This window comes from Manis pentadactyla, chromosome 13 (assembly GCF_030020395.1).
Source record: "Manis pentadactyla isolate mManPen7 chromosome 13, mManPen7.hap1, whole genome shotgun sequence".
Taxonomy (NCBI): Eukaryota; Metazoa; Chordata; class Mammalia; order Pholidota; family Manidae; genus Manis; species Manis pentadactyla.
This window is the reverse complement of record NC_080031.1, coordinates 44927742-44944752: the sequence shown is the minus strand read 5'-3', so window position 1 is coordinate 44944752 and position 17011 is coordinate 44927742. Positions and strand designations below refer to the sequence as shown.

The following is a 17011-nucleotide window of genomic DNA, read 5'->3' as shown; positions in this document are numbered from 1 at the left end:
GATTAAATGTTATAAAAATACTATTACTTTCTTAACAATTATTCCAATATCCTACCTTTATAAAATAGACTTGAGAACCTTTAAAAACTATATATGTGGGTTTTTCCTCTGTTTAAAATGTACTTGGAAACCACCCACAACCATCTGTGGACTTACTGATGTAAAAACAAAGCAAAATTTTATATTGGTTGTGAACTGCAGGTGCTCATGTATAATTCATATTACTGAGAATCTCTGCCTTCCTCCCACAGTTGCTCCAGAAATGGTACAAATCCTGGGTAGCCTCAAAAGACCTATTACTTACAGACATCAAAGTTCCCGGTAATGTACTTTCATTTCAATTCAGTGTTATAAATAGACACTGTAGAATCCAGTTTCATTTGAAATAAAGTCAAATCCTCAATTGCTATGTATATAAAGACTGCAAAGAAATATACCAAAAATATTAATGTAGTTATCTCTGGGTGGTGGAATAGGGATGGTTTTATTTCTTACTTTATATGTTTTTATATTTTCCCAATTTTTCCAAGTGAGCCTAGTCTACTTTTATAATCGGAAAAAAAAAATACAGTGGTTCTAAGATGGAAAAAAATATAATATTACCGTAGTTAAAAGAGAAATGTTATTTTTTATTTTGAAAGTGAATCCATGTGCTTCACAAAGTTGAGGTAACAACATTTCTAGGTCTAAACCTTAGAAACCTTGGGCCTTTTATCTTCTCTCAAACAAGTAAGACATAACAAATGGCTTCAAAAATATTTTGCTTAGTTTAGAAATTGTACTGTTTTTTTTCCCCAAGGCTGGCCATTTGTTACTGCAAATGACCTACCTCCCAATGTAAATGAATTAAGCATGTAAAAGGCCTTAAAAATATGACTACTTAAAAAAATGTAAAGTAGTATAAACTTTCACTTTAAAATAGAAAGCGCGCAGTAATTTTTGGTACCTTCAATTCTTAGAAGAAGAGATTATAAATTATAAATAAACTTAACTATAATAAAAATAAACTCCAATATGTAGTAACACTTAAAAATTATAAAGGAAAAACACTGGGTTTACTTGTGATTCTACCCCAGAGAGTTTCTAATTATGCATCTGAAAGAGCAAAAGCCAACAATAAAGGGGATTACATATGCATTCCTGCAACACCTTCATCCTTAATCCGTAAGAACAATACAAGAGACATGAATTTTAAAACAAGAAAATATGTACCTGCCTTTGAGGCCAACTGCGATTTCAGGCCTAAGAATGAGAAGACCGTGTAGCTCTCCTTTGATTCAAAAAAACTGTCATAGTCCTAGAAAATGATGGAGAAGGAAACAAAAGCAATTATCCCTGTGTCTGGTACTCTGACAAATGCTTCCAGAAATAAACGATGTGCCCCTGCTCCGTCCAGGAAAGGGGAGAGCGATGTAGATCTACTGGACTAGCTCTGTTTGAGCTGAAAGATGTCCTTGACTGTGATGGCGGATGGGACTTGAGGCAGGGTCAGAATGTACAATGATGACAACAGAAATCAACCTGTGACACATTCCTTTAGCTGTGCCCAGCCACACTACCTGGTGTTGAACCACTCCGGCCTGAGGCTCTGTTTGATCCTAGCACTTCAATACAGAAGGCTGCCTCCCCATTCTACTCTTGTTATTTTGTTATTAGGACTTAAAAAAAGTGAGAGTGAACAGAAAGCTGGAAAGGTCGCCCTATGTCACTGTGAGCACTTCTACTATGCTTTTGAAGTTTCCACATTCCTTGAGCCTGTCTTCAGAGGGAATATGATCAAATGAAAATGAAAGGAAATATTCTCTGCAACACTCATCTTGGCCTCAGAGTCATTTCCTCTTCCTTCTTTCATAAGAGAAGCCTTCATGGAGCTTGTTCTGCTCACCAATGGTTTATTTTCAAAAATTTGCATGTATAATAACTACATCATTTCTAAGTTAATGTGAAGTAGTCTAAAAATTTGGTAAAAGTACCTCTGATTACTTTATCCTGAAGAGAAATAGAAGCAGAAAATGATGCAGCTCATTCTTAGGCATTTGCTCTGTGCTGGGTGTCTCATGATCTGTGCACTGTTTAAACTCCACCACAGCCCACCAGGCTAGAGACTGGCTCAGAACAAAATCATGCCATCCAAGTTGGACAGCCAGTACTCGAGAGAGCTGAGATTTGGGCCCAGTTCTCACTGACGCTGGATTGATGCCTTTTGTACTCTACAATGCTTTCTGCCCAAGAGGCAAGCAGGTTTGGGGCACCTTGTATACCAGGAACACTGAGCCTAATATGTCCACTGCTGAGCTCAGGAAAGTCTTCACAAGTCTGTGTCATCACAGACATCACAATGCCCTCATCCAAACTAGACTTTGGCAACAGCACTCAATTTATCAACCCTTTTCTGATCTAACCTATTCTTATCCAATCACTCTCAAGTGAAGACCAACTGACCTTTCAAAAGGGCAAATTTGATCACACTTCTCTCTGCTTAATAGTTTCCTTTAAGACTTCTCAATGCTCTCAGAATATAGGTTAAAATTCTTCCTATGGCACAAAAGGTGCTGTACGGTCCAGCTCTAGCTCAGTCAAAGTCGGGGAGAAGAGTGGTACACCTCCACCCCCACCAACCACCGCCCAGAGCAGATTGCCTTCTGAGAACTGGTACACGTGCTCAGTCAGCTGTGGTGCAGTGGCTGGCAATCTACCACTTGAGCTACGTGACTTCGACCAACGCATTCAACCTCCTCAGACTGTCCCTCCCTTTCCGTAGCAGATACTACAAGTCCTCTGAAGCCCAGAATTCTATGAAATGATGGCACATTTGTTAGCTGTGATAACGAAACCTACTGTAGGTAAAACTGTACTACTTCTAGAATATCTCGCCTGCTTTAGTGCATCTGCATATCAACAGGCGTTCCTCAGGGGGTGGAGAGTCATTGGTCATCTCCATATCAATGGGTAATTACCTGGGCAACCCAGAACTTATCTGAATCTGAGAGGCTAGGGGGAGGACATACGTGCCTCTGCCCCAGCAAGAAACAGATGGCCCAGACTGCAGTTTGTAAGCAATAAACGGGTTTTAAACTTCATTTTTCCCTTTGACTGATTTTGGTTTTAGAGGTATTTTGTCCTGGGATTTCCTTTCCCTGGAGTTACCCCTACACATTACAGTTACTAGAGATACTTGTTTGAAAAGTTTACCCCTGCTAACTGGTTTAAATGAACAGGAAAGGGAAGGGACAGAGTGGGCGAAAAAATAATGTCTGGTGGCTCAGGCATCGAAATGCTGCCCAGTCCCTGAAGGCCTTTCACCTGCTCCTGCTTGATTAATGACTCTTATGTCAGTGAGGATGCACGAATGAGAAATAACATGGGAAACAACACCTCACCCAGACTCTACAGACGTAGTTGGAATTCCACTTTGAAAGACTCAAGTGTTAACATGAAAATACCATGCACATGAATGAGCAAAAGGTCAGTTACAGTGAGACTCAGTGCATATAATTCAGGTTTCAATGTTCACATTAAAAACCTTAATCTTAAAATGATAGTAATTCACCAAATCACAAACCTGGAAATAAGGTACTCTTCTAAGCAAGTTTCATATATATAAAACAAGACATATAAAATATATACATGTAACACATAGAAAGAATATGTAACATTATAAACAGTCCATTTAACCACACATTGCACCAAAACTATTCTCATACATTTCAGATACTAACAAAGGTATTTAGAAATTTCAGATATTTAGAACTTTCATAATGGCAACATTCCTTATTTATATAAAAACTCTCTTTAAGTCTACTTTCTACCAAAATTAGAAGCATTATTTAATTTTATGGTCCCTCAACTCAGTACTACGTCATTACAGCTGGACAGCTTCTTACCTAAACACTGATGGACCCGCCCTCCCAACAGCTTAGAAACTGTCCCTTATGGTAATTAACTCTTTCCAAAGTGACAAATAAAAGATTTGCTAGTCAACTTTAAAAGTGGAATAATTGAAAAGAAATCACTTTTACCATTAATTTTAGGACCTGACACAGCAGCTTACTAATAGTAATTGTCAAGTGGATGAATGAGTTCTGTTTGCTAGTTAATGACCAATGTGCCATGCTTTAAATTAACCTCATGCTAGTAACATAATTTGAGTAAATCCTATTTCTACTCTATTAACTACAGGTTTTAAAGAATTGTGTAAAAATTTACTTTCTGACATTCAAAAGTTTTTGAGTGTCCTGATGAATCTCAAATAAGAGGTTAAATTGTTTTCTTTGTCACATTTAAGCAGAGTAGGGGAGTGATAATCTAAAATTTAGGATTTATTCATAGTTAATACCTCCTTTCAGAGATAATAACATACAGTATGATGTGAAATAGTTTAAAATAGAAATTTAAAAACCACATCCTATTAAGATAAACATTCTTATATTTTGTCCTGAGGCATTCCCCAATAAAAAAGGAAGATCTGTTTTCTTATATCACTTCACTTATCATGTATCTATTTTTAAATATATATATTAGAGTTCATACTATGAAAGTTAAAAATACACTACTTTAAAAACTCACTATTAAGTCTCTAGATAGGCTTACTGAATTTCTTATGGTCAAAGATACTGTCTCTGAAGTGCTTGTAAATGCACACCTGCAAATTGCACATTCTGGACAATCAACCTTCTGTAACTATAACACCAATGATCAGATAATATGTCTTTTGAGAAGGCACAGACACACAAAGTGTATTCAAGATAAATTTGCCCCATTTCAGAAGACAATACATTTTTATTTCATTTAGGAAAAGGGATGATAAATTCACTTTGCTTGTAGTGCCAACTGCCTATGAAAAGAAAATTTCTGAATTATATAGATATCAGCATAACTGACACTTTTCCTAATGGCACATTTACAGAAACACTACAATTTTAAGAATAAAGCAAGCTAAACAGCTGTTAAAAAGGAAAAGAAAAAAAGCTTACTTCACCTGTACTTGTTTGTGTTCCAGTGAGAACCAGTGTGAGAGACATTCATTAGCTCCTGATCAAATCTACAACTGGCAGAGCCCACAAGAGCCTTTCTTCAGAGCTCACTAGGGAACTCACCGGTTCTACAATGGGATGGTCATGGGCTCAACAACCATCTCAGACAGAGACAGGGATGTGCTCCATCCACCCAGTGCCCCAGGAGCAGTGAGGAGGGCCCACAGCAGGCTCACTGGAAGGCTGTCCCACTACCCATGCTCTCTCGTGACACTTCACTGACAGGATGGTACAAGGAGCAAGAAAAGCATGAGGCCCGAGTGAACAGTGGCAGCCACGGGTTCTCAGTGAGACACAGCAAACCTGGTTTCCCACAGAATTTTTTAAAGACATTCTTTCTAAGACTATGAGTTGCTGCAGCTGTGGAAAATGACCACAGGCTCCTTCTAAAAATGTCTTTTAAGCCTGAGGGTAGCCTCTGGGCAGTTTCCTCATTTAGTGGATAAGGACCATTAATGCTATATTAAATTTTATGGAATCTGAGTATAGAAGGAAAACACAGTTGGCAGTTCTAATCCTGGTAGGATATGTGCGATGCAGTTGTCTGAAACAGCTTCATTCAGCAATTTTTATGCCAAATACAAAAAAAAGAATATGCTGCTGAGGATTTTAAATTCCCAATTCAAACCCTACTGGTACAAGAAGGAAGAGCAAGCAGGTGGGTCTACAAGCACCAACTGAAATTGCACGGGAAAAATTTCTTGTGCTCAACAGGAAAAGAAACCAGTAATAAAATTTTAAGAAATATCAGAGGAGTAAGTGGAAAGACAAAATCAATTAAGAAAGATAATCTCTTGGCTATTGACATTTATGTCCTTCTTAAACCACAGTAATTTAATAAAATAGGATTATTTGCCCTCCTCTCACTGCTCACACAACTGAACAGCTCTGTAGAGAACAGTATTTACATGTCTAAAACAATACAAATATAACATGTATTGTATTTTTACTTTATAATAGTTATTAGTTACAGAAGAGAATGAGACTTAAAAACTAAAAATTTTCCGTGTATAAATCAAATGGGTGAGATGAGAGAAGTTCTAAGAATGCAAATTTGTCATCTTTTAAAGAAAGAAGTAAATACTGTCCAAATTTAAAATCAAGGATTATAGACACTAGTATGAGGGACAGGGTGATCATAAAACTGCAAGCGGAACCTCATAAAGAAGATACAACTTAGATACTTGGGAGAGGTCACATGAAAATAGGGGCAGAGGAAAACTTACTCTTTACCTTTGACCGTCCTGTCAACAGGCTTTACTGTCTGAACATTGGCATTAACATGGCCCTAGTATCTTAAGCGTTCTGCTTCCTTTTCATTCACTTTGCTGCATAAGGCTAAGAATGAGATAAAAATTTTAATGGAGAGAAAATCACCAGTTTGGATTACTTAATATAAATGGCTGGAAGCACAACCAGGGTGGCCTTTCAATATTCACAGCACAAGGCATTGTTTTTAAGGATGACATGCCCCAGGGCTTCATCACTGTAGAACACTGTGGCAGACATCTCAGTAAAGTGTAAATGGAAGATTAAACGTTCGGACAGAAGGTAAGACAAGTGAAGACCTCCTTGATTAGGTAAGTGAAGTTGTAGACAGAATAATACTGAATTTTAAATTCAGATCAAATTTCCTAAGAAAATACTAACTGCAGGATATGCGAGCTTCTAAGTGAGGCAATTTCCCAAACAGATTTCATCTTAAAAACCACAAGGTTCAGTAAGCTTGCTTTGGAGACACTTGGCTCTGACTGCTATTAGAACAAGAGTGCAAATGCTGGATGAGGCGAGACCCAAAAGAACTGGTTAAACACACTCAGCTGAAAACACCTGTAGCTATTGCCCCTTCACATAACAATTTTTGTTGAGTACATTCTGTGTTCCTAGCATCACAACAGGTGACAGACACTACAGTAAAGACACCACAGAGCCAGCTGAGGAGAAGCACAAGGCACTCAGAGCCTAGCTGAAGGCAAAGACATGAAAAAAAAAAACTTCAAGATAATAAATGTCCTAAGAGTAATAAGGTTTTCTGGGCATGGGGTGAGAGAAATAATGAGAGTCCTGGTCAATTAGAGGAAGATCAACAACAAGGCCTGCTCAAATTGGGTTTTGAGACAGAAACAGTACCTACTTATGCATTAGGTGAAAAGACAGGATTTAGCAACCAACTGGGTAATGAGGTGAGGCATATGGGGTGGGGCTACTTGCAGGGCTTCACTCTGTAGATGTAGCCATTAACCCTATATTAATAATGTCTACATTTTAAAGACAGAGCAAAATCTCCTGTGAACAACAATGAAATTTGGAACTTTAGCTTCCCTTTTTGTCTCTGAAGAGTTCTATTAGCACACAACTGCTGCACCCAGTTGGGCTTCAACATAGGTCAAAATTTCTGTCCATCACTACATTCATTTCCATTCTGCCTAAATATATGCTTAATTTTAATGAAGGAGAGTTTGGGAACAGCTAAGCCTGTGTTTCTCAAGTGTGATCACTGAGGAGCCCCAGGAGGTAGCAGGAAATGTGAATGGACTGTCTACAGCAGGGGTCAGCAATGGAGGAGCCTGTGAGCAAGTGTGCTGTTGTCATTTTTAAAGGGTTAGAAACCAAAACAAAACAACCAAACAGAATATGCAGGAGAGAACTATGTGGCACACAATGTCTAAAGTATTCACCAAATGGCCCAACTCATGATATAGGGGATTGGAGGATATACTTTGAAGTAGCCCTTACTAATGTAAAATTTCTTAAATCTTAAATTTATTAAAGTGAATATGGCATTTTAATCTTAAAAATTCAGGGAAATCAGTCAAGGCATCCTGCCCCACAATATATCAGTGTTTGTCTTGCTAGTAAAACTTGTTATGTTTCACAATGTATTCAAAATCCGCAAGTCAAACGGATGCTCTGGGCAGAGAGCTATCTTTATTCTGTGACTTTGGGAAGTCCTAGGCCCTGAGAAAAACAATTATGGTTTTGCCAGCAATACAGATAATAATCATCTTTACTTTTCCTAGTTTCCATTTCACCAAGTGACTATTTCTTGACCTTGAACTCATCCAGGGCCACCAACATAACCCATCATAGCCTGACAACAGTATGCCCTAAAGTATTTTTGTTTTTGACAGAGGACTAAAACAAATAGTGAAATAGCCTAATATGAAAATGTACTTTCTAAAATAACATTCAATTTAACAAACTCTTTGGAATAGCTTGCCAGTTGCAAACTAATATGGCTAGTAACAAACTAAATAGCCCATAGCAGAGAAATGACTACATTAACAATAATAATCCTTTAAAGGAATGACATGTATCTAAAAATAAGTTACCTGTATTTGGAAACTATTTTTGTTAGACAACAAAGGAGGGCACAAAATGGTATATACAGAATGATCCAAAAAAAAGATGTATGGGGGGAATCAATAATATGGATGATTGTAGTAAACACACTGTTTTTCATGTGAAACCTTCATAAGAGTGTATATCAGCAATATCTTCATATTTTAAAAAACACATAGACCAAATGTTTGCTGTCTTCCTTGAAAGATAAAACTGATTACTCCCACTCTTCTTTCTCATTCTCAATTTTCTAATATTCACTGCTTTCATATTCATTTTAGGGCTGGGAAAAAGAAATAATGACAAACAGACCACTGAGTAACCAGTTCAGTTTGAAAACTTTAAATAACCCTTTCTAACAACTTCCTGTGAGACCCTTGTCTAAACAGCATTTCATGTATTTATGTGTGGGTATGTGTGTGTGTGACACACATACATATGAATAACTCTTTCTTTTGAATTATCTATGTATGAATCAGGGATTTGAAAAACTGCTAATTAAGAGAGTTGGTTCCTCATGCTTCAAAAGACAACCCCAAATACTCTAAATATATCCCTCACTATGATCTTCCCAAAAGTCTTACATAAACACTTCACTTGGGAACAACACAGCTTCATAAAACTTAGGAGATTTTGTGGTGCACCTCTGAGCCTCCACCAGTGGTTAGAAGATGCTAATACATCTTGTCTCCATTCATGGAAAAGAAAAGGAGAAGAGACGCCACAATGGACCACTGCTGGGTAATGAGCCTTTTTGCACATCCTTAAGACCAGCTGCAACCATCTCCAGTCTACTTCAGGCTCCAATTAACAAAGTAAAATGGGGAAATGCTGTCACAGTTGGCCCCAACTCATTACTTAAACAAGGAAACTTTTATATAAAATTATTTGGTTGCCATTACAACTAATCCTTAGGTACAAAATTAATACTCCACAAGTATTATCTAAAATTACAAAAATTCAAAAGTTTTAAAAGATAAATAATCTTTTAACTTGCTTCATGGAAAATGGCCAAAAGGTTATTCTTCTATAAAAACAGTCTTCTTTCTCTCAACTGAGCCATCCTCTTTTTATGATCAAACAACACTTACGTGAACAAATTATGGAAATGTATTTTACAATGTGAATAAACAACATTACTGAAATGTACAATTAAAAGCAGTTAAGATAGTAAATTCTGTAATATGTTTTTAGCACAAGAAAAATTTTTAATGAAAAACAAAATTAAAAAATCATTTAATGAAACCCACATCATTTTTTCCCTGAAAAGATCAGACAAGAAATGAAAGGGGAGCAAATATTCTCCTTTTGTGTAGTAGATGTGTGTGTTTTCATTTCTGGTGCATTCTACACATGCGATTTCCACAAAGAAAAAACAAAGTTTAAAAACCTTGAACATGAGGGCCTGAGTTTCCTAAAGTCCAAATCAGACACTAAAGCTTCTCAAAAAAGACTAGTTGTTGGGACCCCATTTCAAGAGAGAAATCTAGCTCACGGTGGGACACCAGAAGGAAAGAGCAAGAACAACCAGTCTGTGCCAATCCGGTTCTTAACTACAAACAACAGAAATGAACACTGGCAACTTAAAAGGGAAAGGAAACCGTGGCAGTACAGTAGGAGCTCACAGAATTCACACTGAAGGCAGAGGACCAGTTTACTTAGAATAAATTTCCATGACTGTACCCAAGGACACACCTGACCTTACCCCAGGATCAGCCCATCACCCCTGTGCACTTACTACCACCTCCAACTGGTCCTGTGTTTCTGTACTGTTCTCTCAGTGTTCAGATTCTGGGATGGGAAGAACTGACTGGGCATGCCAGGGAGCTTCTTTTCAGTGGAGAATTCCTCCAAATAGGCAGCGCATTCAAATGCTGAGGACAGAGAGAAGGCAATTTTCTACACTGGATACCAAGGAGCTTAGCAGCCATTTATGTCTGCAGGCCTAGCTCATTCACTTTAAAATAAGTTTCCAGCCAGTTCCAGGAAACAGAATCTTCATGCTCACTAGATCCTGCCACTTGCGATGCGGTAGGTTTCCACACATTATCACCAGATAAGACTAGTCATAGACCATCATGGGTTAAGCAAGCTGCACAAAAGCAGGTGGAATGAATGAGGCCATGGTTAGTTGCCCTCTAAGCCTTTTGCTTTTGTCTCAAACCTGCTTGACCTTGATCAGAGCAGACACTGTCTTCCAAACTCATGCCAGAACAGAGTAAGGACAGAGTGTACACCCCAGCATCATGGGGCTAACAATACCCAAGCAGAAAATATGCCATTTATCTGGCACAGTTTGGTCAATATGAAAGCCACTAACCAGCTTCCAGTCTACCTGAACAAACTCCCACAGATATTGTAGGGCAAAGATGCACAGATTTAGAAAGTCACAAAGAGGTGAAAGTAAGGACAGAGGACTTTCATAAGATTACATTCTCTTTTCATTCAATACATTTCTCTACTCAAAATCCTTTGAAATTCCTCTGTTCAAAGGGCTTCTACTTTTATGATAGAGCAAAGATGTCTCTACCACATTTATTTTCTTGAAAAGTCAATAGAACAAGCCTTTTTAAAAAATTGAAATCCATTTTTTAAATTAAAACTAGGAGACATCTAGATCCCTGCACCACAATATATGCAAAATGTATGTTGAAATTGTGAGGGATGTGAGACACAGAGGATGGCCAAACCTCAGTGTCTGAGGAGGCAGCATCAACATAAACAGGCTGCAGGGACCACCTGTGAAAGTGCGTGTGGGCAAAGGCAGAAACAGGGAGACCATTTGAAAGCCTGTACAAGGAGTAGTTAGACTCCAAGGCTACACCACTGTCCCCTTTGTTGTAGAGCAACAAAATTGTTACACGAGCAGTGAAGAAAATAGGGGTGTAAACAAGGTTAGAAAGTAAACATGTGCATGTCAGAGCACGAGATCCTCCAGACCTACAGGAACTCTCCCACACAGGTCAAGAACTCCAGTATCTGGGCTGATATTCCCAAAACAAGAGACCAAGGGGCCATCCTCTCAGAAAATTAACCCATATACTGAAAAGACTTACAGATAAACTATCAGTTTCTGCAATGATAATGCCACCTGGGGACCCAGTCACCCTACAAAGTCCGGCAGAAAACAAGCCCGCAGACATATAGGCGCACGTGGCACCAATGGGCACACTCCATTTCTTGATAGATCTCCAGTACCTCACCTCTTAAATAAGCGAAAGAGAAGGATCACCAGACATCTGATTAAGCCCACGATAATTAGGAGAAAAGACCAAAATAACGTGAAAAAAAGTATAATAGTGAAAACAGTCAATACTGGTAAAAGAAGAAAACTTCAAAGAAATCATATTTAATATCTCCGTTGAGCTAAGATACTGCATTCATCTCATAAGAGTCTATTATTAAAAAGAAAAAAATCAGGAAGAATGGAGAAGAAACAAAAAATTCAAGGAAAGGATTCAGAGGTTAGTTAAAGAAATCTCACGGAAAGGAGAACAAAAAGTTAGAGAAGAGGACAATACAAAGAAAAAGGTAAGAACACTGGAAAATCAACGCTACAAAATTTTATACCAAAAATAATATGCAGTCAAAAAAAGGGAAACAGAAAAAAATCTTCAAAGGAAATACTATAAGAACATATTCAATAACTCAACCACATAATCTTAGGTTATAGGGACCCACTGAGCACTCAACTCAATGAAGGAAAAATAGTTTACATTGTGGTTAATTCACCAACAATTTCTAGGATAAACATGAGTAGGAGACCTAAAAAACTAGTACAGAAGAAAATGACAAAAACATGCAAAAGATCAAGGAAAACGACCTCAGACTTGTCCACTGCAGCACTGGAGAGCAGATGATAATAAAGCTGGGTTGCCAGAAAGATTTCCCACCTAGGGTTCTGAACCAAGCAGAACTACCAGGCAGCCTGAGACCACTTTCATGCCTGCAAAGTCTGAGGAAGATGTCGAAAAGGGCTGGAATTTGTTTGAAGCCTCCTAGCTGTATTTGATAGCCTCACTCTATCACGTTACCCTAACCCTAACACTAACCCATTCCTGTACTCTATCCATAGTTCTAACACCTTCTCTTCCTATTGTCTTATTTCAAACAAAACCCCTACGACAAACCCTACTCTTCACTGTGTTCCAATCCTCCATTTATTAAATATTAGGCAGTATTATTTTAATCCTAAATATCTAAATTATTAAATCCCAAAGCTCTGAACTCTTAAATTCCAAATGTAAGCTTCTAAATTAACTAAGCGAAGTTACAAGAAAAAAGAACATTACACAAACATGTTTTCTTTGTGTACATTAGCAATGAATACTCACAAAAGGAATTTTTTAATTCTCTACTAAATAATGTCAACATTAATAATATACATGGGAACAGACTTAAGTTAAGTGCCAGTATTATGCATTTAAAATTATAAAACATTGATAATAGGAAAAATAAAGAAAAGCAAAATAAATGTAAGGTCCTGCTGTGGTGATGGCAGACTTAATATCTCTAAGATGGCAATGGCACAAATGCACCCTACACACTCAATGTGGTTCCTATGAAAATTCCCAAAGCTTTTTGGGAAGAATTGCTCCAGCTGATTCTGTTAAATATAAAATTGCAAGGGACCACAATGAGCCCTTGAGCAGAATCTTGATAAAGAAAATCAAAGCTGGAGGCACAGGCTTCCCAAAATCTAATCTTAGTACAAAGTGAGCAGTAAATGAAACACTGTAACACTTTCATAAAGTTACACAGTTGACCCTTGGACAGTAGGCATGTGAACTCCACAGGTCCACTTAAACTGACTTTTCCCCACAAATATATTGGGAAAATGTTAAGTCAACAATTTGAAAAATTACCTTTTCTCTAGCTTACTTTACTGTAAGAATATAGCACATAATAGGTATAATGTACAAAATATTGTTAATCGAGTGTTTATATTATTGGTAAGGCTTCCAGTCAAAACAGGCAATCAGTTTTAGGATAACAAAGTGTTGCCAGAGTCAGATGTTTTATGTAGATTGTGATTCTGTGGGGGTGTCAGCACCACTAACCCCCATGTTGTTCAAGGGTCGACTGTATATACAGATCAACGTACCTGAATGGAAAGCCCAGAAATGGCCCTAACCACCAATGTCCAGTTGATTTCTGACAAGGGTGGACAACATTAGCTTATGGAGAGAAAGTGTCTTTCCAGTAAATGGTGCTTGGCAACCAGCTGTCCACATGCAGAAGAATGAAAATGAATCCTAACTCATATCATATACAAAAATTAACTCAAAATACATAACGGCTTACATGTAATAGGTAAAACATGGGGATAAATGTTCATGACCTTTGATTTAGCTATGGTTTCTCAGATCTGAAACCAAAGTACAAGCAACAAGAGAAAGAATAAATTAATTTCCTCCAAATTAAAATGTTTTCTGCATCAAAAGATTCCAACCAAGAAGTGAAAAAAGTCATGGAATAGAAGAAAATATCTGCACACTGTACATCTGACAAGAGCCTGTTATCCAGAATACACCATGAACTTGGAGAGGGAAACAAGACAACATCCCAACTTTTTAAATGGATGAGACTCCAAGACATACAAATGCTCCAACAAACACATGGAAAGGTGTCACATAGAATTCCCTGCACACACATGGGAATGGCTATAATCAGGAAAACTGAAAATCACACATTGCCAAGGATGCAGAAGAACTGGAGCCCCTAACCTTTGCTTGTGGAAATGTAAAACGTGCAGCCTGTGTACAACACCTTGGTGTTTCCTCATAAAGATAAAATACAATTACCTAATTGTGGTTCTACACCCACTCCTAGATAATACGGCAAAGAAATGACTATGATGTTCAAACAGAAACTGGCCCACGAGTTCTTGGCAGCATTGATCAGAACAGCAAAAAGTCAGAAACAACTCAAATGCCCATCAAGGGGTGAATGGATGGATAAAAACGGGTTGATCCATAAACTGCATTTTTCTGCCATATACAGAAAGAAAGGAAAATGGTCTACAGCCTCATGGAAAACAGTGTGGGGAGGGGGGAAGGTGTCCCCAGAAACTTGAACATACAGTTAATATATGAGCAGCAATTCCATTTCAGGGCATCTGCCCAAACCACAGGGCATCTGCCAAAAGCAGGGACTTAGCTATTTGGACACCTATGTTCACAACTGCATGACTCACAATGGTTAAAAGGTGGAAAACACCCACGTGTCCACAGACAAATGGATGAACAAAGTGTGGTCTCCACACAGTGGAGTGAACAAGGGCATCCTGGCACCTGCTGCATGGATGGACCATAAAGCCAATTTTCTCAGTGAAATGTACCAGTCACAGAAGGATGAATACTACGTGATCCCACTTACGTGAGATCTGGTGTAGCCCATCTGAGCTAAAGTCCCTGGAACAGTTCCAGAAAAAGGAAATGCGATCAGAATAGAAAGACATTTGCACACAGCTGGGGTAGGTGGAAACAGCTGTGCTGGGTCTGTGCACTGGATTATCATGTGGAGACCCTAATACTTCCCTCATTTAGGGTCAGGTGGTGGCTCCCTATAAACTTGTCCCTATTTAGGGTAGAGGCCAAGAGAATTTTGTGTGAAGTGGCAGGTGTGGTAAAGTGGGACCATGGGGCATTTATTGTAAAGAGTGTTTGTACTGACACTGCAAGTTTTCTGTGTGCTTGAAATTGCTGGAAAGTAAATTACTTTGCAGAACAACCATGTCATTCCTGCACCAGAAAAGCAGAGCAGACATCAAACCCGGTCACAGAGGCCAAGCCCTCCCCATTCAGTTCACCCGAAGTGGACCGCTACTTAGCCTGCGGGAGTCACTACAAGGAACGTGGTAAAATTCCCTTGCAGACACTGGGCTTGGGTGTTGGGACGGCCTGGATTGGAACACTGGGATTTTTAAATTCCAATTTCCACACTGCTCCACCAAAAACCTGTTACAGCTAAAAATAAATTCAATAATCTTGCAGGATACAAAATCAACATACAGAAGTTGTTTGCTTCTGTTCACCAATAACCAACCATCAGGAAGAGACATTAAGAAAACAATGCCCTTTACAACTGCATCATAAAGAATGAAGAACCTAAAGACAGCCTAACCAATGAGGCGGGAGGCTTGAAGCTTGAGGCCTGAACACTGTGGACACTGCAGACCAGGATGGGGCGGGGGGGGGGTTAGGTTATTACAAGTCCTGTCCACCAACAGGAACCTTCAGACTCCGTGGGACCCCCCCATCGAAATTCCACAACACTTCACAAAGAAGCAAACACCCTACAGGCTGGATAGAACCACACAGGACCCCATCCTCACAGCCGTCATGAGAAAGCAGAGAGCGGGCATCGTGCCCTGACCTCCCACTACACTGTGGACCTGTTGCAACTGAGACCCCTTGTGACGCCCAAGCAGAAGCGGGAGTCGAAACAGAACACCAGGTGCCCTTCATCCCCCAACCTGCTCGGCATGAAGAACCGGCTCACGAGGCACCGGTCGCAGGCTGTGGGTGTGGACTGCCCTCAGGGAGCCAGGCTGGGTCAGCGCCATGCTGTGCCCAGGGGGGCCTCCCAGGTGGACCCCACCTTGGGGACCCTTCCCAGGAAACCACCCTGTGTGCTGGGCGCTCAGCAAAGGCTGAAGCACAGGTAAGTGAGCCGCTTAAGCAGCCAAGTCCCCTCCGCCCCCATTCCCATTTCAGAGCCTTGTTAGGAAGGATGCCTGAAGCCCAGAGGGTGTCCCACAGGTGTGGACAATCCACCCACTGCACGGGGCCCGAGGCACGCAGCGTGGAGACACAGGCTCCCTGGGAAGTGCTGGACACCACATACCCGCCCCAGCCCGGTCTCAGCCCGGGCCCGAACTCTCCCTGAGTGCCGCCCGCCACACCCTGAATTCAGCCGCACCCGTCTTGGCCCAGACTCCGCAAAGACTCCGTTCCCCATCGCAGGCCTTCCTCTCCAGGCCCTTGAAGAGAAGCGCTCAGCCGGAGACGCACAGAAAGCTTCTCCTTACCTTTCCCTACCGCAGCTTCTCAGGAAACCGAGCCCTCCCTGCGGAGGCGGCCAGCGGTGTCACGGAACTGCACGGGAGCCGGAGCAATTCCGGCACTAGTCAGAGCTGGGAGAAAAGGCCTGCGTCCTGACCGCGCATGAGCCCTGCTGGTCCTCAAAGAGGGCTGAGGCGCCACTTGCGGGTCACGGTGAGCATTGCAGGATGCGTGCTTACAACTCAGGGAAGGTGGTGCCCCCTTGTGGCTAAACTGATGAACCACAAATCTTTGGAAATTCAAGCCACAATGGGCACAAATTTCCTGTGTCTTCTCCACTTTGAGAGTGAAATGTGTGAAATGAAGTAAGCAAAGGCTTTACAACTTACACTAAAATTAACTCGAAATTCCCAATAGGGATATTCCTTAGAAAACTAAAAATAGAAATGCCATTTGACCAGGTAATTCCACTCTTAGGAATTTACCCAAAGAATATAGTTTCTCAGATTCCAAAAGACATATGCACCCTTATATTTGTTACAGCACTTTTTACAATAGCCAAGATATGGAAGCAACATAAGTGTCCACCAGGAGATGAATGAATAAAGTAGGTGTGGCACATAAACACAA

General features: G+C 39.9%; 1 long non-coding RNA gene across 1 annotated transcript in view; it reads right to left on the bottom strand.

Moving 5' to 3' along the window:
* The window catches only part of LOC130680395 (uncharacterized), a 34624-nt gene extending 18114 nt beyond the window's left edge, over positions 1–16510 (bottom strand). Inside the window, exons 1-2 of the long non-coding RNA XR_008993387.1 lie at positions 16408–16510; positions 1213–1297 (exon numbers count right to left, since the gene is read on the bottom strand). This is a non-coding gene — a long non-coding RNA (uncharacterized LOC130680395). The remainder of the gene's footprint in view (positions 1–1212; positions 1298–16407) is intronic.
* Between the last annotated feature and the right edge of the window lie 501 nt (positions 16511–17011).